The sequence below is a fragment of the Balaenoptera physalus genome (assembly GCF_965194825.1).
Source record: "Balaenoptera physalus genome assembly, chromosome: 3".
NCBI lineage: Eukaryota > Metazoa > Chordata > Mammalia > Artiodactyla > Balaenopteridae > Balaenoptera > Balaenoptera physalus.
The window spans coordinates 80297171-80325144 of record NC_138890.1 but is presented as its reverse complement, the minus strand read 5'-3'; the positions used below and the strand labels follow the sequence as shown (position 1 = coordinate 80325144).

General features: G+C 36.8%; 1 long non-coding RNA gene across 1 annotated transcript in view; it reads right to left on the bottom strand.

Annotated features, from left to right (window-relative positions):
- LOC309657875 overlaps positions 1–23284 on the bottom strand; it is a 488969-nt gene extending 465685 nt beyond the window's left edge. Inside the window, exon 1 of the long non-coding RNA XR_014261942.1 lies at positions 22596–23284. This is a non-coding gene — a long non-coding RNA (uncharacterized lncRNA). The remainder of the gene's footprint in view (positions 1–22595) is intronic.
- Positions 23285–27974: the final 4690 nt, after the last annotated feature.

Here is a 27974-nt window from a genome sequence, read left to right as displayed (position 1 = left end):
CATTCTATTTTATTATTAGCTATTCTTGTTAATTTCTTACTGAGTCTCATTTATAAATTAAACTTTATCATAGGTATATATGTACAGGAAAAAATATAGCATATACAGGGTACTATCCACAGGGGTTTCAGGCATCCCCTGGGAAACTTGAAGTGTATCCCCCAAGAATACGGGGGGACAACTGTACTAATGGCAAAAACATACCTTGATTCATGGCAAGATGGCAAGGTCATACAGCAATGCCCCACTATTGTCCCCAGCAGAGGGCAGAAGGCATGTGATATTATCTCAAAATTATCTAGAATCATCACTTAGCCTGATAATTCTAAGGTGGTTCTACACTTTCATTGGGCAGATATCAGATTCAAACTTGTTTAATTTGAAAGCTGATTTTCTAGCATATTATTGCAAAAACACTGAGTATCCTGTACTTGGGATCTTTTTAATCAATGGGGCATGATTCAGACCTGTTTTAGGTAGTTTACTCAAGTGTCAAGCCCCACTGAGAGCCAACAGTTGTGACTGATTTTTGTTTGTTTGTTTGTTTCCCCCAGGTCTTTGCCAGATGGAAGTTTACAGCACAGAATAGCACATAATCGGAAACCTCTTTAGCTTTACAAGGCCACTAACTACAGTTCTCCTCGGCCAGACACCTGGTTTGACTGGAGGATATTTCACTAATGTGATTAAACTATTCTAAAGCAATCTTTAGTTTAATTATGATATAAAGGTTGACATAATTAGATTACTTAGCCTGAAGAGGAAAAAGGCTGAAAAGTGACTCAGTAACTGTCTTAACTATATAAAGGATTTTTCATTAACACTATCAACTAAATGAAGGATTATTCGTAAGGAATCAGCTATTCTATAGATGCAATGATGGGGGAGAGGGCAGAAATGGATTTTAGGAGAAGAATTAAGGTTAGTTAGTAAGAGAATCTTTTAAAATCTTATGAAGTTAAATACTAGACTATATTTGGGAACTGTTAACAAGGGCATTTGTTTTGCAGAACCACAATCTCTTAAAAGTCTTTAAAACTTCATGGATCCCTATCTGTCTGAAATGGCATTTTCCCTCAAGTCTTTTAAGCTTCTCTCTAGCAAAGCTAATCATTTTGGTCATACAAAAATGTGCTGGAATGAAGCTCCATTAGGCCATAGCACAGTGTGTTATATATAGTATATACTCTTTAAATGTTTATTGAATGACAACGAGTGAATAGAAAAAAAAAGAGTAGTTCAGTAGCCAAAATCCAGAAGCTTCTTTCACTAAATTCACTCTACTGTGGAGCAACAGTAACCAGATCCAGTTTTTCAGTTAAAAGTATACTAAGAAGCATTTACTTCAGTGATAGACCATGTATTAACAAATTAGAATAAAAGCACTATTTCCATAAGGGACATTGTCAGGTCCTATAAACACATCTGATTGTACACATCTCCATCAGCCCACAAACACATTGCCAAGCCACACCTCACTTCACTAGGTGGACTTCCTGGCAGCAAGAGATTAATACTCCTCAACCTTGAGGCTCCAGCTCTGCCTGGATTTGGTATCTCATGGACTCAACACATGTATTTTGCCTCAGAAAAATGAAGATCTAGGACACTTCTGAGAACACAGATAGGAAAATTAGTGACTGTTTCTTCAGGGCTTAGCAGCTGGGAAAACCAGTTCCTGGCTGATATTTCTACTCTAGATTTAAGGTCCCAGGGGTAAATCTGATTGCAACAGCAAATGTCACAGGCCCAGGCCATGGCCAGGGAAAGACAGATCCTTAATGGGAAATCTAGGTGCTTTACAAGAAGAGGAACGAATGCCATGCAGACAAAAACCAAACAAGACCACTTCAGTACCCCCTACTTTACAGAGAGAAAATGAGCATTTCAACACATGCAACAAAGGCTGTCTGATTTAGGAAAATTAGTGATATTGACATTAATACTACAAGATGTATTAGCAGTATCAGGTCTAGAATCTTTGGAAATGGGTACTCACTTTCAGTTACCAGACCCATATCATGACTGGTTTTTTGAGAACCTCCTGACTTCTTCCCTCTACTCCCTCCCATGTCAGTTTCCACCAACATCAGACAGTGTTGTAGGACAATGGAAGAATAACTGCAAGTTGCTCAGAACACAGAGACAAATTCAAGGACATGCAGAAAAACAGTAGATACTTCTTATCAGTTACTACAATAGATATTAGTTTTACCCCCTAAATTAATTTTCATTACCCCTATTCTCTCTATTTATAAGTCAAGCTTGTGTCTATTCCACTTCATTCTTTGGAGAATTCTAGTCCTGGTTTACTAACTCTGCAATTTAAAATGTGGGTCAAGAGAAAGTTACAAAATTCTTTAGTTAATTACCCTCTTCACAGCTTTAGAATTCTCCTTCCAGTGACAGCTCATCACTTACTTCCTCATTTTATTTTCTTTATTCCCCCCAGCTTTGCTGAGGTATAACTGACAATAAAAAACATTATATATTGAAGGTGTACAACTTGACGATTTATCATATGTATCCACTGTGAAATAATCATCATAATCAAGCTAATTAACATATCCATGGCCTCATTTATCATCCTATTTTTGTTATGATGGTGGTGAAAATATGTAATATCTACCCTATTAACCACTATAAGGTATACAATACATTATTGCTAACCATAGTCACAATATTGTATAGTAGATCTCCAGAACATTGTTTTCTTCAAGGCAATCTCTATCAAAATCCCAAATTTTTATAGAAATAGAAAAAAAATCCTAAAATCCGTATAGAACAATAAAAGACCCCAAACAGTCAAAGCACTCTTGAGCAAGAACATCAAAGCTGGAGGCATCGCACTACCTCATTTCAAAATATATTACAAAACTACAGTAATCAAAAGAGTATGATACAAGAACAAAAGCAGACATATATACCAATGAAACAGAATACAGAACCCAGAAATAAACCCACACATCTACAGTCAACTGATCTTTGAAAAGGGTGCCAAGAACACACAATGGAGAAAGGATAGTATCTTCAATAAATGTTCTTGGGGAAATGATATCCACATCCAGAAGAATGAGATTGAACTCATTTTAAACCATATATAAAACATCATCTCAAAATGTATTAGACTTAAACATATGAGTTGAAACTGTAAAACTACTAGTATGAAACACAGATATAAAGCTTCTTGACATTGGTCTAGACAATAATTTTTTGAATATGACACCAAAAGCACAGGCAACAAAAGCAAAAATAGAAAAGTGGGATTCCATCAAACTAAAAAGCTTCTGCACAGCAAAGAAAACAATCATCAGAGTGAAAAGGCAACCTAAACAATGAGATAAAATTTTGCAAACCATCTATCTGACATGGGGTTAATTTCTAAAATATATAGGAAATTTATAAAACTTGAGAGCAAAAAACCAAAAAAACAAATAACCCAATTTTTTAAATAGGCAAAGGACCTAAACAGACATTTCTCAAAAGAAGACATACAAATCACCAACAAGTATATGAAAAGATGTTCAGTATCACTAATTTTCACTAATTATTGGAGAAATGCAAAGCAAAATCACAGTGAGATATCACCTCACATTGGTTAGAATGGCTACCATCAAAAAGATAAGAGATAACAAATGCTGGGGAAAATGTGGAAAAAAGGGAACACTGTACACTGTTGGTGGGGATGTAACTGGTATATCTATTATGGAAAACAATATGGAGTTTTCTCAAAAAATTAAAAATAAAACTACCATATGATCCAGCAATCCTACTTATGGGTATTATCCAAAAGTATTGAAATCAGGATCCTAAAAAGATAATAACACTCCCATGTTCATTGCAGCATTATTCACAAAATTCAAGATAAAGAAACAACCTAAGTGTCCACTGACAGACAAATAAAGAAAATGTGAGATAGATAATAGGTAGACAGACACATAGGTACATAGCTATACAGATAGATAGAGATTGACATAGCTATGCATATAGAATAAAATATATTCAGCTTTAAAAAAGAAAGAAACCCTGCCAATGCAACAGCATGGATGAATCTGGAGGACTTTATGCCAAATGAAATAAGCAGAACACAGAAAGATAAATACTGCATGATCTTGCTTATATATAGAATCTAAAATAGTCAAACTCAGAAGCAGAGTGCAGAACAGTGGTTAAAAGGGGCTGGGGGCAGAGTGAAATGGGGAGATATTGGTCAAAGGGTATAAAGTTTCAGTTATGCCTGACGAATAAGTCCTAGAGATCTAATATACAATACTGTCACTTTGTTTTCATAAGCCAACCTGAAAAATTGCATTGTTTTGTCTCTCCCTTATATCCCCAAAATTCTCTAACCATTATTGTAGGAATTCTATAAAAATGTGACAAGCAAATATTAACTCAGAGAACTGAGTGAAAACAGTTATTAGAATTACTAGATATTACCACAAATCTGTAAAGCCAGGTGAAATCTTGGCGACTCTTTGCAGTTTTTGAATGTCTTTTTTTCCCTCCAGTTTTACTGAGCTATAATTGACATGGAGCACTGTATAAGTTTAAGGTGTACAGCATCATGACTTGACTCACAAACATCATGAAATGATTACCACAATAAGTTTGTGAACATCCATCATCCCATATAGATACAAAACAAAAGAAACAGAAAAAAATACTTTTTCCTTGTGATGAGAACTCTCAGGATTTACCCAATAACTTTCACATATAATGTACAGCAGTGTTAATTACATTTATCATGTTGTACATTACATCCCTAGTACGTACTTACTTGTAACTGGAAGTTTGTACATTTTGACTACCTACATCCAATTCCCCGTTCCCTCCACCTTTCGCCTCTGGGAAGCACAAATCTGGTCCCTTTTGCTATGAGTTTGTTTGTTTTTCAAGTATAATTGATCTACAACTCTATGTTACTTCCTGGTACACAACATAGTGATTCTACGTTTCTATACATTTGAAAATGATATCATGATAAGTCTAATTATTATCTTTCACCATACAAAGATATTACATAATTATTGTCTATATTCCCCACACTGTACATTTCATGACTCATTTATTTTGTAACTGCAAGTTTGTACCTCTTAAACTCCCTCACCTCCTATTTCTCTCCTCCCCCACCCCTCCCCCTCTGGCAACAACCTGTTTGTTCTCTATATCTATGACTCTGTTTCTGTTTTACTGTGTTTGTTACTTTGTTTTGTTTTGTAGATTCCACATATAAGTGAAATCATACAGTATATGTCTTTCTCTGCCTGACTTACTTCACTTAGCCTAAAATGCTCTAGGTCCATCCATGTATTTGCAAATGGCAAGATTTTACTTTTTAAGGCTAAGTAATATTCTAGTGTGTGTTGCGTGTGTGTGTGTGTATCATATCCTCTATATCCATTCATCTATTGATGGGCACTTAGGTTTCTTCCATAATATGGCTATTGTAAATAATTCTATAATTAACATAAGAGTGCATATATCTTTATGAATTAGTGTTTTCATTTTCTTCAGATAGATATCAAGCAGTGGAATTGCTGGATTTGTATGGTAGTTCTATTTTAAGATTTTTTGAGGAATCTCCATACTGCTGTCCATAAAGACTGCACCAAATTACATTCCCCCCAACAGTGCATGAGGAATCCCTTATCTCCTCATCCTTGCCAAAACTTACTTCTATTCTTTTTGATAATAGCCATTCAGAAACGTGTGAGTTGACATCTCCTTGTGGTTTTGATTTGCAGTTCCCTGATGATTAGTGATGTTGAGCATCTTTTCATGTGCCTGTTGGCCATCTTTATGTCTTCTTTGGAAAAATGTCTATTCAGGTCCTCTGTCCATTTTTCAATTGAATTTTTTTTTTCTGTTGAGTTGTATGAGTTTTTTGTATATTTTGGATACTAACCCCTTGTCAGATATATCATTTGCAAATATCTTCTCCCAATAAGTGGCCTTTTCATTTTGTTGATAGCTTCCTTTGCTGTACGAAAACTTTTTACTTTGATGTAGTTTTGTTTGTTTATTGTTACTTTTGTTTCCCTTGCCTGAGGAGGCATATGCAAAAAAATGTTGCTAAGACTAATATGAAAGAGCATACTGCCTATATTTTCTTCTAGAAGTTTCATGATCTCAGGTTTTCCATTTAAGTCTTTAAACCATTCTGGGTTTATTTTTGTATACAGTATGAGAAGGTAGTTCATTTGATTCTTTTGTATATAGCTGTCCAGTTTTCCCAAATCATTTATTGAACAGACTGTCTTTTCCCATTGTATTTTCTTGCCTTCTTTGTCATAAATTAAACGCTGATATAAGTGTGGGTTCATTGCTGGTCTCTATTCGGTTCCACTGATATATGTGCCTGTTTTTGTACGTGTAGCATACTGTTTTGATGACTGTAGCTTTGTAGTATAATTTGAAATCAGGGCACATGATACCTCCAACTTTGTTCTTAAGATTTTTTTGGCTCTTTGAGGTCTTTTGTGTTTCCACACAAATTTTAGAACTATTAGCTCTAGTTCTGTGAAAAATTCCAATGGTATTTTGATAGGGATTGCATTGAATCTGTAGATTATTTTAAGTAGTATGGTAATTTTAACAATACTATTCTCCAGTCAATGAGCACAGCATATCTTTCCATCCGTTTGTATCATCTTCAACTTTTCTTTGAATTTTATTTATTTTTTATACAGCAGGTTCTTATTAGTTATCTATTTTATACATATTAGTGTATATATGTCAATCTCAACCTCCTAGTTCATCCCACAGCCATGCCCGCTCCCCCACTATCCCCCCTTGGTGTTTGTTCTCTACATCTGTATATGTTTGTTCTCTACATCTGTAGCTCTACTTCTGCCTTGCAAACCGGTTCATCTGCACCATATTTCTAGATTCCACATATATGCGTTAATATACGAAATTTGTTTTTCTCTTTCTGACTTACTTCACTCTCTATGACAGTCTCTAGATCCACCCACATCTCTACAAATGACCCAATTTCGTTCCTTTTAATGGCTGAGTAATACTCTATTGTATATATGTACCACATCTTCTTTATCCATTCATCTGTCAATGGGCATTTAGGTGGATTCCATGACCTCACTATTGTAAATAGTGCTGCAATGAACATTGGGGTGCATGTGTCTTTTTGAATTGTGGTTTTCTCAGGGTATATTTTCAGTAGTGGGATTGCTGTGTCATATGGTTATTCTATTTTTAGTTTTTTAAGGAACCTCCATAATGTTCTCCATAGTGGCTGAATCAATTTACATTCGCACCAACAGTGCAAGACAGTTCCCTTTTCTCCACACCCTCTCTAGCATATGTTGTTTGTAGATTTTCTGATGATGCCCATTCTAACTGGTGTGAGGTGATACCTCACTGTAGTTTTGATTTGCATTTCTCTAATAATTAGTGATGTTGAGCAACTTTTCATGTGTCTCCTGGTCATCTGTATGTCTTTTTTGCATAGATGTCTATTTAGGTCTTCTGCCCATACTTTGATTGGGTTGTTTTTTTTTTAAATATTGAGCTGCATGAGCTGTTTATATATTTTGGAGAATACTCCTTTGTCTGTCAATTTGTTTGCAAATATTTTCTTCCATTCTGAGGGTTGTCTTTTCGTCTTGTTTATAGTTTCCTTTGCTGTGCAAAAGCATTTAAGCTTCATTAGGTCCCATCTGTTTATTTTTGTTTTGATTTCCATTACTCTAGGAGGCGGGTCAAAAAAGATCTTGCTGTGATTTATGTCAAAGAGTGTTCTTCCTATGTTTTCCTCTAAGAGTTTTATAGTGTCCAGTCTTACATTTAGGTCTTTAATCCATTTTGAGTTTATTTTTGTGTATGATGTTAGGGACGGATCTAATTTCATTCTTTTACATGTAGCTGTTCAGTTTTCCTATCACCACTTATTGAAGAGACTGTCTTTCCTCCATTGTATACCCTTGCCTCTTTTGCCACAGATTAGTTGACCACAGGTGTGTGGGTTTATCTCTGGGCTTTCTAATCTATTCCATTGAAATATATTTCTATTTTTGTGCAAGTACCATATTGTCTTGATGACTGTAGCTTTGTAGTATAGTCTGAAGACAGGGAGTCTGATCCCTCCAGCTCCATTTTTTTCCCTCAAGATTGCTTTGGCTATTCAGGGTCTTTTGTGTCTCCATACAAATTTTAAGATATTTTCTTCTAGTTCTGTAAAAAATACCATTGGTAATTTGATAGGGATTGCATTGAATCTGTAGATTGATTTGGGTAGTATAGTCATTTTCACAATATTGATTCTTCCAAGCCAAGAACATGGTATATCTCTCCACCTGTTTATGTCATTTTTGATTTCTTTCATCAGTGTCTTATCGTTTTCTGAGTACAGGTCTTTTGCCTCCTTAGGTAGGTTTATTCCTAGGCATTTTATTCTTTCTGTTGCAATGGTGAATGGGATTGTTTCCTTAATTTCTCTTTCTGATCTTTCATCGTTAGTGTATAGGAATGCAAGAGATTTCTGTGCATTAATTTTGTATCCTGCAACTTTACCAAATTCATTGATTAGCTCTAGTAGTTTTCTGGTAGCATACATATATAGTATCATGTCATCTGCAAACACTGACAGCTTTACTTCTTCTTTTCCGATTTGGATTCCTTTTATTTCTTTTTCTTCTCTGATTGCTGTGGCTAGGACTGCAAAAACTATGTCGAATAATAGTGGCAGAGTGGACTTCCTTGCCTTTTTCCTGATCTTAGAGGAAATGCTTTCAGTTTTTCACCATTGAGAATGATGTTTGCTGTGGGTTTGTCATATATAGCCTTTATTATGTTGAGGTAGGTTCCCTCTATGCCCACTTTCTGGGGAGTTTTTATCATAAATTGGTGTTGAATTTTGTCAAAAGCTTTTTCTGCATCTATTGAGATGATCATATTATTTTTATTCTTCAATTTGTTAGTATGGTGTAGCACATTGATTGATTTGCATATATTGAAGAATCCTTGCATCCCTGGGATAAATCCCACTTCATCATGGTGTATGATCCTTTTAATGTGTTGTTAGATTCTGTTTGCTAGTATTTTGTTGAGGATTTTTGCATCTATATTCATCAGTGATATTGGTCTGAAATTTTTTTTTTTTTGTAGTATCTCTGTCTGGTTTTGGTATCAGGTTGATGCTGGCTTCATAGAATGAGTTTGGGAGTGTTCCTTCCTCTGCAATTTTTTGGAAGAGTTTGAGAAGGATGGGTGTTAGCTCTTCTCTAAATGTCTGATAGAATTCACCTGTGAAGCCATCTGGACCTGGACTTTTGTTTGTTGGAAGATTTTTAATCACAGTTTCAATTTCATTACTTGTGATTGGTCTGTTCATATTTTCTATTTCTTCCTGGTTCAGTCTTGGAAGGTTATACCTTTCTAAAAGTTTGTCCATTTCTTCCAGGTTGTCCATTTTATTGGCATAGAGTTGCTTGTAGTAGTCTCTTATGATGCTTTGTATTTCTGGAGTGTCCATTGTAACTTCTCCTTTTTCATTTCTAATTTTATTGATTTGAGTCCTCTCCCTCTTTTTCTTGATGAGTTTAGCTAAAGGTTTATCAATTTTGTTTATCTTCTGAAAGAACCACCTTTTAGTTTTATTGATCTTTGCTATTGTTTTCTTTGTTTTTATTTCATTTATTTCTGCTCTGATTTTATGATTTCTTTCCTTCTACTAACTTTGGATTTTCCTTCTTCTCTTTTCTCTAGTTGCTTTAGGTGTAAGGTTAGATTGTTTATTTGAGATTTATCTTGCTTCTTGAGATAGGAATGTATTGCTGTAAACTTCCCTCTAAGAACTGCTTTTGCTACATCCCATAGGTTTTGGATCATTGGGTTGTCGTTGTCATTTATCTCTAGGTATTTTTTGATTTCCTCTTTGATTTCTTCAGTGATCTCTTTGTTAGTTAGTAATGTATTGTTTAGCCTCCATGTGTTTGTGTTTTTTACATTTTTTTCCTCTGGAATTTATTTCTAACCTCATAGTGTTGCAGTTGGAAAACATCCTTGATATGATTTCAATTTTCTTAAATTTACCAAGGCTTGATTTGTGACCCAATATGTAATCTATCCTGGAGGATGTTCCATGAGCACTTGAGAAGAAAGTGTAATCTGCCAGTTTTGCATGGAATGTCCTATAAATATCAATTAAATCTATCTGGTCTATTGTGTCATTTAAAGCTTGTGTTTCCTTATTAATTTTCTGTCTGGATGATCTGTCCATTGGTGTAAGTGAGGTGTTAAAATCCCCCACTCTTACTGTGTTACTGTTGATTTCCTCTTTTATAGCTGTTAGCATTTGCCTTACATATTGAGGTGGTCCTATGCTGGGTGCACATATATTTATAATTGTTATATCTTCTTGGATTGATCCCTTGATCATTATGTAGTGTCCTTCCTTTTCTCTTGTAACATTCTTTATTTTAAATTCTATTTTATCTGATATTAGTATTGCTACTGCAGCTTTCTTTTGATTTCCTTTTGCATGGAATATCTTTTTCCATCCACTCACTTTCAGTATGTATGTGTCCTTAGGTGTAATGTGGGTCTCTTGTAGACAGCATATATATGGGTCTTATTTTTGTATCCATCCAGCAAGCCTGTGTCTCTTGGTTGGAGCATTTAATCCATTCATATTTAAGGTAATTATTGATGTGTATGACCCTATTACCATTTTCTTAATTATTTTGGGTTTGTTTTTGTAGGTCCTTTTCTTCTCTTGTGTTTCCCACTTAGAGAAGTTCCTTTAGCATTTGTTGGAGAGCTGGTTTGGTGGTGCTCAATTCTCTTAGCTTTGCTTTTCTATAATGCTTTTGATTTCTCCATCGAATCTGCATGAGATCCTTGCCGGGTAGAGTAATCTTGGTTGTAGGTTCTTCCCTTTCATCACTTTAAATATATCATGCCACTCCCTTCTGCCTTATATAGTTTCTGCTGAGAAGTCAGCTGTTAACCTTATGGGAGTTCCCTTGTATGTTATTTGTCTTTTTTTCCTTGTTGCTTTTAATAATTTTTCTTTGTCTTTAATTTTTGTCAGTTTGATTACTATGTGTCTCGGCATGTTTCTCCTTGGGTTTATCCTGCCTGAGACTCTCTATGCTTCCTGGACTTGGGTGGCTATTTCCTTTCCCATGTTAGGGAAGTTTTCGATTATAATCTCTTCAAATATTTTCTCAGGTTTCTCTCTCTCTCTTCTCCTTCTGGGACCCCTATAAGGCAAATGTTGGTGCATTTAATGTTGTCCCAGGGGTCTCTTAGGCTGTATTCATTTCTTTTCATTCTTTTTTCTTTATTCTGTTCCGTGGTAGTGAATTCCACCATTCTGTCTTCCAGGTCACTTATCCGTGCTTCTGCCTCAGTTATTCTGCTATTGATTCCTCCTAGTGTATTTTTCATTTCAGTTATTGTATTGTTCATCTCTGTTTGTTCTTTAATTCTTCTAGGTCTTTATTAAACATTTCTTGCATCTTCCCGAACTTTGCCTCCTTTCTTTTTCTGAGGTGTTGGATCATCTTCACTACCATTATTCTAAATTCTTTTTCTGGAAGGTTGCCTATCTCCACTTCATTTAGTTGTTTTTCTGGGGTTTTATCTTGTTCCTTCATCTGGTACATAGTCCTCTGCCTTTTCATTTTGTCTATCTTTCTGTGAATGTGCTTTTCGTTCCACAGTCTGCAGGATTGTCATTCTTCTTGCTTCTGCTGTCTGCCCTCTCATGGATGAGGCTATCTAAGAGGCTGTGCAAGCTTCCTGATGGGAGGGACTGGTGGTGGGTAGAGCTGGGTGTTGCTCTGATGGGCAGAGCTCAGTAAAACTTTAATCTGCTTGTCTGCTGATGGATGGGGCTTGGTTCCTTCCCTGTTGGTTGTTTGGTCTGAGGCCACCCAGCACTGGAGCCTACCTGGCTCTTTGGTGGGGCTAATGGTGGACTCTGGGAGGGCTCACGCCAAAGAGTACTTCCCAGAACTTCTGCTCTCAGTGTCCTTGTGCCCGTGGTGAGACACAACTGCCCCCCATCTGTGCAGGAGACCCTCCAACACTAGCAGGTAAGTCTGGTTCAGTCTCCCATGGGGTCACCACTCCCTCCCCTGGGTCCTGATGCACACACTACTTTGTGCGTGCCCGCCAAGAGTGGAGTCTCTGCTTCCCCCAGTCCTGTCGAAGTCCCACAGTCAAATCCCGCAAGCCTTCAAAGTCTGATTCTCTAGGAATTCCTCCTCCCGTTGCCGGACCCTGAGGTTGGGAAGCCTGACATGGGCTCAGAACCTTTACTCCAGTGGGTCGACCTCTGTGGTATAAGTGTTCTCCAGTTTGTGAGTCACCCACCCAGCAGCCATGGGATTTGATTTTATTGTGATTGCGCCCCTCCTACCGTCTCACTGCGGCTGCCCCGTTTTTGGATGTGGGGCATCTTTTTTGGTGAGTTCCAGTGCCCTCCTGTCGATGATTGCTCAGCAGTTAGTTGTGATTCCAGTACTCTAGCAAGAGGGAGTGAGCACACGTCCTTCTACTCCACCATCTTGAACCAATCTCTCATCTTCAATTTCTTTCATCAGTGTCTTATAGTTTTACAAGTACAGGTCTTTTACCTCCTTAATTAGATTTATTCCTAGGTGTTTTATTGTTTTTGATGTGATTGTAAAGGGGATTGTTTTCTTAATTTCTATTTTTTTGGAATATCTTTGTCTGGTTTTGGTATCAGGGTGATACTGGCCTTGTAGAATGAGTTTGGAAGTGTTCCCTCCTCCACATTTTTTTGGAAACGTTTGAGAACAATTGGTGTTAACTCTGCTCTAAACGTTCGGTAGAATTGTGAGAAAGCATCGGTCCTGGACTTTTGTTTGTTGGTAGATTTTCTTCTATTACTTATTCAATTTTGTTACTGGTAATTTGTGTCTATTTTCTATTTCTTCCTAATTCAGTCTTGGGAGATTGTACATTTCTAGAAATTTTCCCATTTCTTCTAGGTTGTCTATTTTATTGGTGTATAATTGTTCATAGTAATCTCTTACAATCATTTGTATTTCTGTGGTGTCAGTTATAACTTATTTTTCATTTCTGTTTTATGGACTTGGGCTCTCTTTTTTTTTTGATGAGTCTGGCTAATGGTTTATCAATTTGTTTATCTTTTCAAAGAACCAGCTCTTATTAGCATTGACCTTTTCTAGTGTCTTTTTTTATCTCTATTTCATTTAGTTCTGCTCTGATATTTATGATTTCTTTCCTTTTACTAACTTTAGGTTTGTTCTTTCTCTAATTCCTTTAGGTGTAAGGTTGGGCTGCTTATTTGAGATTTTTCTTGTTTCCTGAGGTAAGCTTGTACCATTATAAACTTCCCTCTTAGAACTTCTTTTGCTGTATACCATAGATTTTGGATCATTTTGCTTTCATTTTCATTTGTCTCCAGGTATTTTTTGATTTCTTTTTTCATTTCTTTAGTGACTCACTGGTTGTTTAGTAGCCTACTGTTTAGTCTCCACATGTTTGTGTTTTTTGCACTTTTTTCTTGTAGCTGATTCCTAGTCTCATACTGTTGTGGTCAGAAATGTTGCTTGGTATTATTTCAATCTTCTTAAATTTACTGAGACTTATTTTGTGGCCCAGCATGTGATCTCTCCTAGACAATGTTCCATGTGCACTTGAAAACAACGTGTATCTGCTGCATTCAGATGGAATGCTCTATAGGTATCAGTTAGGTCCCTCTGGTCTAATGTGTTACTTAAGGCCACTGTTTCCTTATTGATTTCCTGTCTGGATAATCTGTCCACTGATATAAGTGGGGTGTTAAAGTCCCCTATTATTGTTTTACTGTCAATTTCTTCCTTTACGTTTTTTAATAGTTGCTTTATGTATTTAGGTGCTCCTATGTTGCGTGCATACATATTTACATTGGTTATATATCTTCTTCTTTGATTGATCCCTTGATCATTATGTAATGTCCTTCTTTGTCTCTTATTGCAATCTTTGTTCTAAAGTCTATTTTGTCTGATATGAGTATTACTACTCCAACTTTCTTTTTGTTTCCATTTACATGGAATACCTTTCTCTAGCCCCTCACTTTTAGTCTCTGTGCGTCTTTGGATCAGAAGTGAGTCTCTTGTAGGTAGCATATATAGGGGTCTTATTTTTGGATCCATTCAGCCACTCTATGTCTTTTGATTGGAGCATTTAGTCCATTTACAGCTAAAGAAATTCCATGTACTTATTGTCATTTTGTTAATTGTTTTGGTGATGTTTTTGTAGCTCTTTTTTGTTCCTTTATTCTTCTATTGTTCTCTTCCCTTGTGATTTGATGACTATCTAATGTTATGTTTGGATTCCTTTCTCTTTTTTGTGTATCTTTTATATATTTTTGGTTTGTGGTTACCATGAGGTAAGTAGATATACACATATACACATGATTATTTTAAGTTGCGGATCTTTTCATTTCAAACACCTTTTAACAACCATGCATTTTTACTGCCTCCCCACATTTATTGTTCTGACATCATATTTTACATCTTTTTGTTGTGTGTATCCCTTAACTACTTATTGTGGATATAGGTGGTTTGCTACTTTTGTGTTTTAACCTTCCTACTAGTTTTACAAAGAGTTGATATATTACATTTACTGTGTATTTGCCTTTACCAATGAGATTTTTTCCTTTGTAAATTTCTTTTTTCTAGTTGTGGCCTTTTTGGTGACTTTCTGTTTCCAATTATATACTAATTATTGGGGTAGTAAATCTAAATCATAATATTTAAAGGCTAAAATCAAATTGAAGGACAATATTATCATATCTTATTTAAACTTCTTTGGAGCTATTTAAAATTTAGTTTTCACCCAATACTATAAATTTACTTTGAATTCCACAGATATTTGTTTAGTACCTACCATACTATGCCAAGAATAAGGTAAACTGAAAGAAAGAAAATAATGCACTTCCTAATTTCCAGTAGAATGTGTAGAAATCAAGCAAAAAAATTAAATAAACAATTATTTATAATGATAAATGGAGATCATTGTTTTGAAGGAAAAAAACCAAGATATTGAGTTCCTATTATTCTCAGTCCTGATGATTCTCTAGAAAAACTCAAAGTACTCAGGAGAGCAGTTATGCTCACAGTTACAGTTTATTACAGAGAAAGAACACAATTAAAATCAGCAAAGGGAAAAGGCAGATGGGGCAAAATCTAGGAGAAACCAGGTGCAAGCTTCCAGGAGTTCCCTCCCAGTGTAGTTGCATGGGGATGCACTTCACTCTTCCAGCAACAATGTGACACAACACATTTGAAGCACTGCCAACCAGGGAAACTCACTGAGCATTGATGTTCAGGGTTTTAATTGAGATCCAGTCACACAGATATGTAACTCCTGTATGACTGACCTCATCTACTCAGATTTTATTCCCCATGGCAAAAGCAGACATTCATCATCAATCGCATTGTTAAGATAAGCTATCTAACCAAAATGGCACTGTGTAAGTTTAAGGTCTCAAGCATACAAAAATTTCTTATCAGGAAGAATATCCCCAAAGGCCTAGTATTCATCTTTTATGAGACAGTCCTATAACAGACCTTTCTTTGGAATGTGCAGGGTTTTAGCACCCTGGCTTGCAGAATTCACACTTTACAGCACACTATGGAAGAGAATAACAGGGTATATCTAGTTTAAATTGGTCTTCCAGGGATCCCCTCAATGAGGAAGTAGCATTTAATCTGAGACTTGAAGAATGAGTAGGCACAAAGTAGTGGAAGAAATGTTTCAACCAGAGGGAGCATCAAGTCTGAAAGTTCTCAGATGGGAAAGAGCTTTGTCCCTTTGGAAAACTAAATTAAGGCCAGTGTATTTGAAATAGCAATGAATCAAAGGAGAGAATGGCTCAAGATGAACACAGAACAGTAGATAGGGACCAGATTGCACAGAGCCTATAAAACTCTCTTAAGGATATTCTACTTTATGTATCTCAAATACACCAGAAAGTCATTGGGGCATTTTAAACTTTTTTATTGTTTAAAAAAAATCCCAAAAAACAAAAACTATCCTGGCTGCTTCATAACAAATGAATTGGAAGAAATTAAGAGCAAGATGGAGGGACCAGTTATAAGGCTACTGAAATAGTCTAAATAAAAGTGACTGTGGCTTGGATTAGGGGTACAGCGAAGATGAAGAGAAGTAGATGGATTCAATATGTATATTGGGGCTGGGAGAGTCCAGGATCACTCCCATGTTTCTGGCTTGTACAGCTGGGTCAAAAGAAGTTATATTTATTCAAGCAAGGAAGCTGGGAGGAGGATGAGATACACAGGGGAAATATCAAGAGTTTAATACACATTGAATAATTTTGTAACAGATCCCCCACACAAACGACAAAAGGATCAGAATGAAAGATAGCAATTTCATCCAAGACAATCACTGCTTCATTAACTACTTATTAAACAGCATAATTTTTCCCTTCATATTCCCCACTCAGCAATCTTGGGAGAGGGGAGTTACTAACCTCTTTCTTTAACTATGTTAATAGGGAAAACTAGCATTCAAGCCCTGGTTATGCCTCTTTGCCTTTCCACTGAGAAATGTTGATTGTTGGAAAAAAAGGAAAGCAGAAAACTCATTTATTTTAAGAATTCAAAGTAAATTCACAGTAAGTCTAAGATTCTTGATGTGTAGACACTTCTAAGTTGTGGTCTACCACCTGTATAAATATACAAGTACAAATCGCAGAGTCAGGCCAATTAAGTACATAATAAACTGATTTCAAGAAAGCAGTCACAAAGACCTATAGGTTTAAAACCCAGCATTAAAGCAATAAACCATAAAGGAACAATGGCAGATAACAAATAAAGGGGTCTCAATGAGGTTTCCACTCTTTCATCATATATCATTTCTAACACCTTTATTTTTATCCTTTTTTTGACTATTTTTTAGCTTTTATGCATTCATGTGGTAACTAAAATACAATAAAATATATTTTCCTTAAACTCTAACCAAGATGATAAAAACCTAGATAAAGATAGCAAAATTAAGCATAATTTTAAAAAGGAGAAGCCTCCAATAGTTAATTTGTGTCCACAATCAAAGTTCTCAATATATGGCTAATGCCTGAGAAATGCATATACTTCTTTTGACTACCTTAGCAATAAAGTTGATTTTCAAGTAAACAATTTTAAGATCAAGTGATACAGATCTTAACTTGTAGTTAAGCTGTACATCACTACTTTATCAGTTTAGGTAATCCTTACACTATATCATATAGAACTCATCATCATTATTATTCCCCAATGTGTTGTCCCATAAGTCTATGGCTTAGAAATAGCATTTAGCATTTTTTTGCTACAGACCCTTCAGAGTTGGAGAATGTAATGAGTTTTTATGTTTTATATTGCTTTTTCCAAACTAAAATTTATATGAAAATTGCATAATTAAAAAAATCAGTTTATAAATATGGAACATTTTCAAGTCATATTGAAAGTTGTTTTAGTAAACAATCTTAAGGGAAGCAAACTATAGAACTTCCATCAATAAAGCACATTGGAGTCATAGAAAGTAACTTTGTTTTTCTATTATAATCTGTTGCTCCATTTGTTTAAATAGAAGATGCTTTGATGCCCTCTTCAAGCATGAATGACATCACTTGATTGTTTGCCTTCAGGCACAAGAGACGTTATTCCATCCCAATGTGTTTCTACCAAAGGGCAAGTCTGTTCCAATAACTTTTTAGGTGGCCAACACAGAGCTTTTCCTTCAGAGCTCTGAGTCACTTGTGTGATCTACACTGATTTGTGTTGACATGTATATAGGGGCCAGCCACTTAGAAAAGTGTATCTTTGTGAACTTTAAAGAGCAATTGAAATGAGCTATGGATTAGTTAGCTGTTGAACCGCTTTGGCAATTGCAAACTTTGATTTTTCAAAAAAGAGTTTAAAAATAAACAGGCAAGGGAAGAAAGGCCTGCTTCTGGACTCTGAGACTGCACTTCAGTGACCCAGAGTCACACTTGCTTCTCTGGCAACACAGATGGCTTAACTCTGTGTTTCCAGCAAGTTTAGGGTTAGGTTATGCTACAGAAGCCAGGACATTCATAAGCTTATCAGGGATGATGGAAGAAATGTGGAAAAGAAGATGGGTATTTAGTGATTAGTATTCTGGACTAGCAGATATTTCAAAGCCCTCTTTGTTCTTAACTTTTAAATAAAGTTATCTTCAAGCTGTTAATAAGGTAATATTCAAACACATGTGAATGGATATTTAGACCCAAGTGTGTGTGCAGCGTTGTATGTGTGAATACATTTAAAAATTCAACCGATTACATGGGACCTAATTAAACTTATAAACTTTTGCACAGCAAAGGAAACCATAAACAAAATGAAAAGACAACCAACGGACTGGGAGAAAATATTTGCAAATGATGCGACTGACAAAGGCTTCATTTCCAAAATATACAAACAGCTTATACAACTCAATAACAAAAAAGCAAACAACCGATTCAAAAAATGGGCAGAAGACCTAAATACACATTTCTCCAAAGAAGACCTACAGATAACCAACAGGCACATGAAAAGATACTCATCATCACTAATTATTAAAGAGTTGCAAATCAAAACTACAATGAGGTACCACCTCACACTGGTCAGAATGGCCATCATTAAAAAATATACAAGTAACAAACGCTGGAGAGGGTGTGGTGAAAGGAAACCCTCCTACACTGTTTGCAGGAATGTAAATTGGTGCAGCCACTACGGAAAACAGTATGTTGTTTCATCAAAAAACTAAAAATAACGTTGCCATATGATCCAGCAATCCCACTTCTGGGCATATATGACAAAACTATAATTCCAAAAGATACATGCACCCCAGTGTTCATAGCAGTACTATTTACAATAGCCAAGACATGGAAACAACCTAAATGTCCATGGACAGATGAATGGATCAAGATGATGTGGCATATATAATATATACAATAGAATATTAGTCCTGAAAAAGAATGAAATAATGCCATTTGCAGTAACATGGATGGACCTAGAGATTATTATACTAAGTAAAGTAAGTCAGAAAGAGAAAGACAAATACCATATGATATCACTTACATGTGGAATCTAAAATATAACACAAATGAACTTATCTATGAAGCAGAAACAGACTCACAGACATAGAGAACAGACTTGTGATTGCCAAGGGGGAGGAGGGACAGGGGAGGGTTGGATTGTGAGTTTAGGACTAGCATATGCAAACTATTATATAAAGAAGGGATAAACAACAAGGTCCTATTGTATAGCACAGGGAATTATATTCAATATCCTGTAATAAACCATAATGGAAAGGAAAAAAAATTCAACCTATTGCAAATCTTAATAGATTTGAGGCTGTCAAGGGTCTGACTTTTCAATAATGAACTGTTACAGTAACTCAATTATTATTTTGGTAACTAGCATGATGCTATATATGCTAAATAAAGAACTAAAATTAATCAGTGGTGTCCAAAGTTCAAAAAATGTCTGAATATTAAAATTTGTCTAATAAAAACTCCAAAAATGATTAAATACCTTGGAAACTGTGTAGCTAACAAAAATGAAGTAACTCGTGCTTTTATTCTGTTCCAATTGTCCTGTAGTGAGGCCACTTAAAATGTTGACTAAACTGGTTTCCTAACATGTATTCAAAAGTATTTATTAAATTAATTATTCATTCATTAACTTTACCTTTTAAAGCTTTCACCAACTACTCAAATCAACATAGTTACTTTAACTGAAAATCAGTGGTCTCCGAATGAGCACTTAAACTGGATCTAGAACTAATACAGGATCCTTTTAAATGTCTAAACTTTGTCTCCCTCTCAGCTTTGTCAGATACATTTCTAGACCTCTGGAAATCTCTTTTTTTTGCTCTAATTTCTTCTGGTAAATACTTCTTGGGATTTTCTTTCCTATGATTTATACTATATTCTCAATTCAATTTTAGGTGTTTAGTTTATATATTGTGTATGCAATCCCATAGATGGCACAAGGTTTCCTGGTCCTTAGGCAGTCTGTATGTTTTAAATAAGCCAAACGGTAACTTCAAAGAAAAAAATCAAAAGAGCTGTTGTGACGGATATCAGCAAGAAAACATGTGCAACTATAGGCCATGCAAGAAGGAACGGAAAGGTTGGGTTCAGAGGTTAGGAATCAAGGATCCACCAATAACCTATAACCACATTTTACTAATATTTCCTGGATATTTCACTGCTTCTTTAGTTATCAATTTATTCTCAGGACTTTATAAAAATGTCTGTGTGCCCATTGTTTATCATAAAACAAAACTGTCCTTCTCCAATGATAAACCCCATTAGGGCAGGAATAGTTCTCTTTAATTTTCTATAAACAACTCACAAAACAGTTCAGTGCCAAAAGCAGGCTTGCTGCCTGTTGGTGACAATGATTCTTTTGTTATACATCTTCTTGCTTCTTCAGAAAATTCTTTCACTTAAAAAGTAGTTCTACAACCTTTGCAATATTGGATTCAGACCCTGCAGGGACCTCACTGTAACTCCTCTCCAAGGTCCCCTGGTTTTTGTTTCAAGGAAACACACTGGAGGCCAAAAGACAAAGAGCTTGTTTGAATCAACTTGAAGGGAGCTTCTCACGTGTTGAGTTCACATATGGTTACTGTACGGAGGAAGAAATGTACCCTGCTTGTTTCTGAAGTGTTTGGGTAATTTTGTTTGTGCTGCCATATGGCACCACACCCCTCTGCCCATATTTCAAATCTTTTTTTTTTTTTTTAGGGTAGGCATAGTTATAAAAAAAGAGGAGAAATTCAAATTTGGAGGTTTAATTATCATCATACATTGAGGACCCAAGACATCCATACCCCTTTCCCATATTTTATCACATGGATTCACTTGGGGTGTCTCTTTTTACTGCTGCATCAAATCATTGCTGTTGAGGCTCATACCGAGAATGCGACCTCCTCCAGACAGAAAGTGTGTAATCTTGGGACGATTCCCAGATGTGGGGATTCAAATTGGCAGCTAAATACATGCTATGATTCATTTAAAATAGCATTTTACATTTAAAAAGGAGGAAGAGACCTGTGCAATTATTAGAGATATAACTTTTCAGATATCACCTGGTAATTTTAATAATGGAACTTAATGGGGTGAAAATCAAAGTCTTGAGAATTTAATGAAATGGATCTGTTTAGGACTCAATATTAAACATTTTTTTAAATCGCACATAAAAACATTCTCTTCCTAACACTAGGTCAGTGACACTATTAAACAAATAAATACAACCTTCAAAATGTTGTTTTCTTCCTTGTTAAATGTCAATTGCTTCAAGAAAAAAAAGATCAATGTGCAGAGTTAAAAGACTATCCTATCCCTAATGGGATAGTTTTTCAGGCATAAAAATCTTTATCTCCACCATCACCCATCCCCAAATTATGAAAACCTTCTAGTCTAAGTAATGGTTTTCTGAACAGGCCATACTCTCTATCCCAGCTAGCTGGAAACAGATGTTTGTCCCTTTGGTTTTCTCCTTGCTGTTAAGAGCCCCTTCGGAGGCTAGACAGCACTATCTTTCTTCCCTTACCCCTCACCAAGGAGTTTAAGCAGACCTATGAGGGAACCAGAACCTGAGACCAGGCAACTTTAGCACTTCAAAAACTAGTGGAGGTGGGAGGGAGGGAGATGCAAGAGGGAAGAGATATGGGAACATATGTATATGTATAACTGATTCACTTTGTTATAAAGCAGAAACTAACACACCATTGTAAAGCAATTATACTCCAATAAAGATGTTTAAAAAAAAAAAAAACTAGTGGAAAGCCAAGCTCAAGGTACCATAAGAGCAACACTTGGAAGTAACAAATTCTTCACCTCCAGAGCTTTTCTGCCAAACCTAGACTTTTCTCAATGTTAGATTGGTTAGAATGTTTTTAACCTAAGAATCATGGACAACCTGTGTGCATAGAAGCAAGGTTGTCAACTTCTGTTTACATTTCAGTCTCTCTGCCAGTTTAAGGTATAGACTGGCAATTTTTGATTTGGAGAGCAGTGAATGATAATGGCATAATTAATATTAATACAGCCATTACATCTCCACAAATCATTCTCATATTTAAATGAACTCTCCATCTCTTCCTCTCTCTGTGCTATTTTTGCATTGATATTATTATAACCTTTAGATCTCTATTTTAATTTCTGAAAGCAATTTACCTCATCAGTTTAATATCAAAGACAAAACTGGAAAACCTCATTTAAATACAATTTTCATATTTTATTTCTTCCAGGATTTCAAACTTTTCCTTTTAACAGGTACCCTACTGCCACATTACTCAACTTTTGAGCAACTGCTCACATACTACCCCCACCTACATATACCCCCAGCTACGCAGGGCTCTCATGAAATCTAGAGATTTCTTCGTAAGAAACAAGGCAGAATAAGAAAGTCAGATGGTGGACCAGATGACCAAAAGGACAATACCAGCTCAAGACAATATATTTCACACACTTCACTTGGAATCCACTAAGCAAAGAGAGGTTGCATGTATTTGTCAGATGCAATATTATACAGCATTTCAGAATGAAACTACAATGAAGGAAAATGATTCAAGCTCACCACTGAAACAAAGCTCTGTATCTGGGCTGAATCTTCTTTAGACTGCACGATGATTCCTTCAATGTGTTGAAATCCTTGCATATGGTTTGTAATCCCTAATGAGAGACACAGCCTAAAAACAGAGGACAATTTGATCTATAAAATTTGGGAACTCATTGAATAGTAGAGTTGAACTTTAACTTTTAAATGAGGAACAAAAGTAAGGAAAAATATTAAGTTCATATCATATATATGGTTCTTTACATTTCTTATTCATTTGCATTAAAGGTCATTCTTCTTTTATATCTAAGTTAAAGGAATGCCATTTTCACTAAAGAATTCAGAACACTTGTAATATAGGGCGAAATTGCCCCAACTTTGAATAAAATCTCTTTCAAAACATAACTAAGGAGCGGGTCTGGGCAAGATGGCGGAAGAGTAAGACGTGGAGATCACCTTCCTTCCCACAGATACATTAGAAATACATCTACACGTGGAACTGCTCCTACAGAACACCCACTGAACGCTGGCAGAAGACGTCAGACCTCCCAAAAGGCAAGAAACTCCCCACATACTTGGGTAGGGCAAAAGAAAAAAGAAATAACAGAGACAAAAGAATAGGGACGGCACCTGCACCAGTGGGAGGGAGCCGTGAAGGAGGAAAGGTGTCCACACACTAGGAAGCCCTTTCGCGGGCGGAGACTGTGGGTGGTGGAGGGGGGAAGCTTCAGAGCCACGGAGGAGAGCGCAGCCACAGGGGTGCGGAGGTCAAAGCGGAGAGACTCCCCGCACAGAGGCTCGGCGCCGAGCAGCACTCACCAGCCCGGGAGGCTTGTCTGCTCACCCGCCGGGGCGGGTGGGGCTGGGAGCTGAGGCTTGGGCTTTGGTTGGATCGCAGGGAGAGGACTGCGGTTGGCGGAGTGAACACAGCCTGAAGGGGTCTAGTGTGCCACAGCTGGCTGGGAGGGAGTCCGGGAAAAAGTCTGCAGCTGCCGAAGAGGCAAGAGACTTTTTCTTGCCTCTTTGTTTCCTGGTGCGCAAGGAGAGGGGAAGAGCACCGCCTAAATGAGCTCCAGAGACGGGCGCGAGCCACGGCTCTCAGCGTGGACCCCAGAGACGGGCATGAAATGCTAAGGCTGCTGCCGCCGCCACCAAGAAGCCTGTGTGCGAGCACAGGTCACTCTCCACACCGCCCCTCCCGGGAGCCTGTGCAGCCCGCCACTGCCAGGGTCCCATGATCCAGGGACAACTTCCCCGGGAGAACGCACGGTGCGCCTCAGGCTGCTGCAACGTCACGCCGGCCTCTGACACCGCAGGCTCGCCCCGCCTCCTCTGTACCCCTCCCTCCCCCCGGCCTGAGTGAGCCAGAGAGCCCAAGTCAGCTGCTCCTTTAACCCCATCCTGTCTGAGCGAAGAACAGATGCCCTCAGGCGACCTACACTCAGAGGCGGGGCCAAATCCAAAGCTGAACCCCGGGAGCTGTACGAACAAAGAAGAGAAAGGGAAATTTCTCCCAGCATCCTCAGGAGCAGCAGATTAAAGCTCCACAAACAACTTGATGTACCTGCATCTGTTGAATACCTGAATAAACAACAAATCACCCCAACTTCAGGAGGTGGACTTTGGGAGCAGGATATATTAATTTTTCCCCTTTTCCATTTTTGTGAGTGTATATGTGTATGCTTTGGGTGAGATTTTGTCTGTATAGCTTTGCTTTCACCATTTGTCCTAGGGTTCGGTCCGTCCGTTTTTTTTTTTTTTTTTTTGTACTTAAAAAATTTTTTTTCTAATAAATGTTTTCTTAGTAATTTTTTCCTTATTTTCCATTTTTAAAAATTAAAAAAATATTTTTCGTAATAAGTTTTTTCATATTTTTTATTTTAAAAAATTAAAAAAATTTTTTCTTAATAACATTTTTCTTATTTTTTATTATAAAAAATTAATAAATTTATCTTAAGAAATAAAAAATATTTTTTTCTTAATAAATTTTTTCTTAATAATTGTTTTTCTTGTTTTTTATTATAATAGCTTTATTATATTTTATCCTCTTTCTTTCTTTCTATTTTTTCTCCCTTTTATTCTGAGCTGTGTGGAGGACAGGCTCTTGGTGCTCCAGCCAGGCATCAGGGCTGTGCCTCTGAGGTGGGAGAGCCAGCTTCAGGACACTGGTCCACAAGAGACCACCCAGCTCCACGTAATACCAAACAACGAAAATCTCTCAGAGATCTTCATCTCAACATCAAGACCCAGCTTCCCTCAACGACCAGCAAACTACAGTGCTGAACACCCTATGCCAGACAACTAGCAAGACAGGAACACAGCCCCATCCATTAGCAGAGAGGCTGCCTAAAATCATAATAAGGCCACAGACACCCCAAAACACACCACCAGACGTGGACGTGCCCACCAGAAAGACAAGATCCAGCCTCATCCACCAGAACACAGGCACTAGTCCCCTCTACCAGGAAGCCTATACAACCCACTGAACCAACCTTAGCCACTGGGGACAGACAGCAAAAACAACGGGAACTACGAACCTGCAGCCTGTGAAAAGGAGACCCCAAGCACAGTAAGATAAGCAAAATGAGAAGACAGAGAAACACACAGCAGATGAAGGAGCAGGGTCAAAACAAACCAGACCTAACAAATAAAGAGGAAATAGGCAGTCTACCTGAAAAAGAATTCAGAATAATGATAGTAAAGATGATCCAAAATCTTGAAAATAGAATAGACAAAATGCAAGAAACATTTAACAAGGACGTAGAAGAACTAAAGAGGAACCAAGCAACGATGAAAAACACAATAAATGAAATTAAAAATACTCTAGACGGGATCAAAAGCAGAATAACTGAGGCAGAAGAACGGATAAGTGACCTAGAAGATAAAATAGTGGAAATAACTACTGCAGAGCAGAATAAAGAAAAAGAATGAAAAGAACTGAGGACAGTCTCAGAGACCTCTGGGACAACATTAAACGCACCAACATTCGAATTATAGGGGTCCCAGAAGAAGAAGAGAAAAAGAAACGGACTGAGAAAGTATTTGAAGAGATTATAGTTCAAAATTTCCCTAATATGGGAAAGGAAATAGTTAATCAAGTCCAGGAAGCACAGAGAGTCCCATACAGGATAAATCCAAGGAGGAACACGCCAAGACACATATTAATGAAACCATCAAAAATTAAATATAAAGAAAACATATTAAAAGCAGCAAGGGAAAAACAACAAATAACACACAAGGGAATCCCCATAAGGTGAACAGCTGATCTTTCAGCAGAAACTCTGCAAGCCAGAAGGGAGTGGCAGGATATACTTAAAGTGATGAAGGAGAAAAACCTACAACCAAGATTACTCTACCCAGCAAGGATCTCATTCAGATTTGATGGAGAAATTAAAACCTTTACAGGCAAGCAAAAGCTGAGAGAGTTCAGCACCACCAAACTAGCTTTACAACAAATGCTAAAGGAACTTCTCTAGGCAAGAAACACAAGAGAAGGAAAGCACCTACAATAACAAACCCAAAATATTTAAGAAAATGGGAATAGGAACATACATTTCCATAATTATCTTAAATGTAAATGGATTAAATGCTCCCACCAAAAGACACAGACTGGCTGAATGGATACAAAAACAAGACCCATATATATGCTGTCTACAAGAGACCCACTTCAGACCTAGAGACACATACAGACTGAAAGTGAGGGGATGGAAAAAGATATTCCATGCAAATGGAAATCAAAAGAAAGCTGGAGTAGCAATTCTCATATCAGACAAAATAGACTTTAAAATAAAGACTATTACAAGAGACAAAGAAGGACACTATATAATGATCAAGGGATCGATCCAAGAGGAAGGTATAACAATTGTAAATATTTATGCACCCAACATAGGATCACCTCAATACATAAGGCAAATACTAACAGCCATAAAAGGGGAAATCGACAGCAACACAATCATAGTAGGGGACATTAACACCCCACTTTCACCAATGGACAGATCATCCAAAATGAAAATAAATAAGGAAACACAAGCTTTAAATGATACATTAAACAAGATGGACTTAATAGATATTTATAGGACATTCCACCCAAAAACAACAGAATACACATTTTTCTCAAGTGCTCATGGAACATTCTCCAGGATAGATCATATCTTGGGTCACAAATCAAGCCTTGGTAAATTTAAGAAAATGGAAATCGTATCAAGTATCTTTTCCAACCACAACGCTGTGAGACTGGATATCAATTACAGGAAAAGATCTGTAAAAAATACAAACACATGGAGGCTACACAATACACTACTTAATAACGAAGTGATCACTGAAGAAATCAAAGGGGAAATCAAAAAATACCTAGAAACAAATGACAATGGAGACACGACGACCCAAAACCTATGGGATGCAGCAAAAGCAGGTCTAAGAGGGAAGTTTATAGCAATACAAGCTTACATCAAGAAACAGGAAACATCTCGAATAAACAACCTAACCTTGCACCTAAAGCAATTAGAGAAAGAAGAACAAAAAAGCCCCAAAGCTAGCAGAAGGAAAGAAATCATAAAAATCAGATCAGAAATAAATGAAAAAGAAATGAAGGAAACAATAGCAAAGGTCCACAGAACTAAAAGCTGGTTCTTTGAGAAGATAAACAAAATTGATAAACCATTAGCCAGACTCATCAAGAGAAAAAGGGAGAAGACTCAAATCAATAGTATTAGAAATGAAAAAGGAGAAGTAACCACTGACACTGCAGAAATACAAAGGATCATGAGAGATTACTACAAGCAACTCTATGCCAATAAAATGGACAACCTGGAAGAAATGGACAGATTCTTAGAAAGGCACAACTTGCTGAGACTGAACCAGGAAGAAATAGAAAATATGAATAGACCAATCACAAGCACTGAAATTGAAACTGTGATTAAAAACCTTCCAACAAACAAAAGCCCAGGACCAGATGGCTTCACAGGCGAATTCTGTCAAACATTTAGAGAAGAGCTAACACCTATCTTTCTCAAACTCTTCCAAAAATATAGCAGAGGGAGGAACACTCCCAAACTCATTCTACGAGGCCACCATCACCCTGATACCAAAACCAGATAAAGATGTCACAAAGAAAGAAAACTACAGGCCAATATCACTGATGAACACAGATGCAAAAATCCTCAACAAAATACTAGCAAACAGAATCCAACAACACATTAAAAGGATCATACACCATGATCAAGTGGGGTTTATTCCAGGAATGCAAGGATTCTTCAATATACGCAAATCAATCAACATGATACATCATATTAACAAATTGAAGGAGAAAAACCATATGATCATCTCAATAGATGCAGAGAAAGCTTTTGACAAAATTCAACACCCATTTATGATAAAAGCCCTGCAGAAAGTAGGCATAGA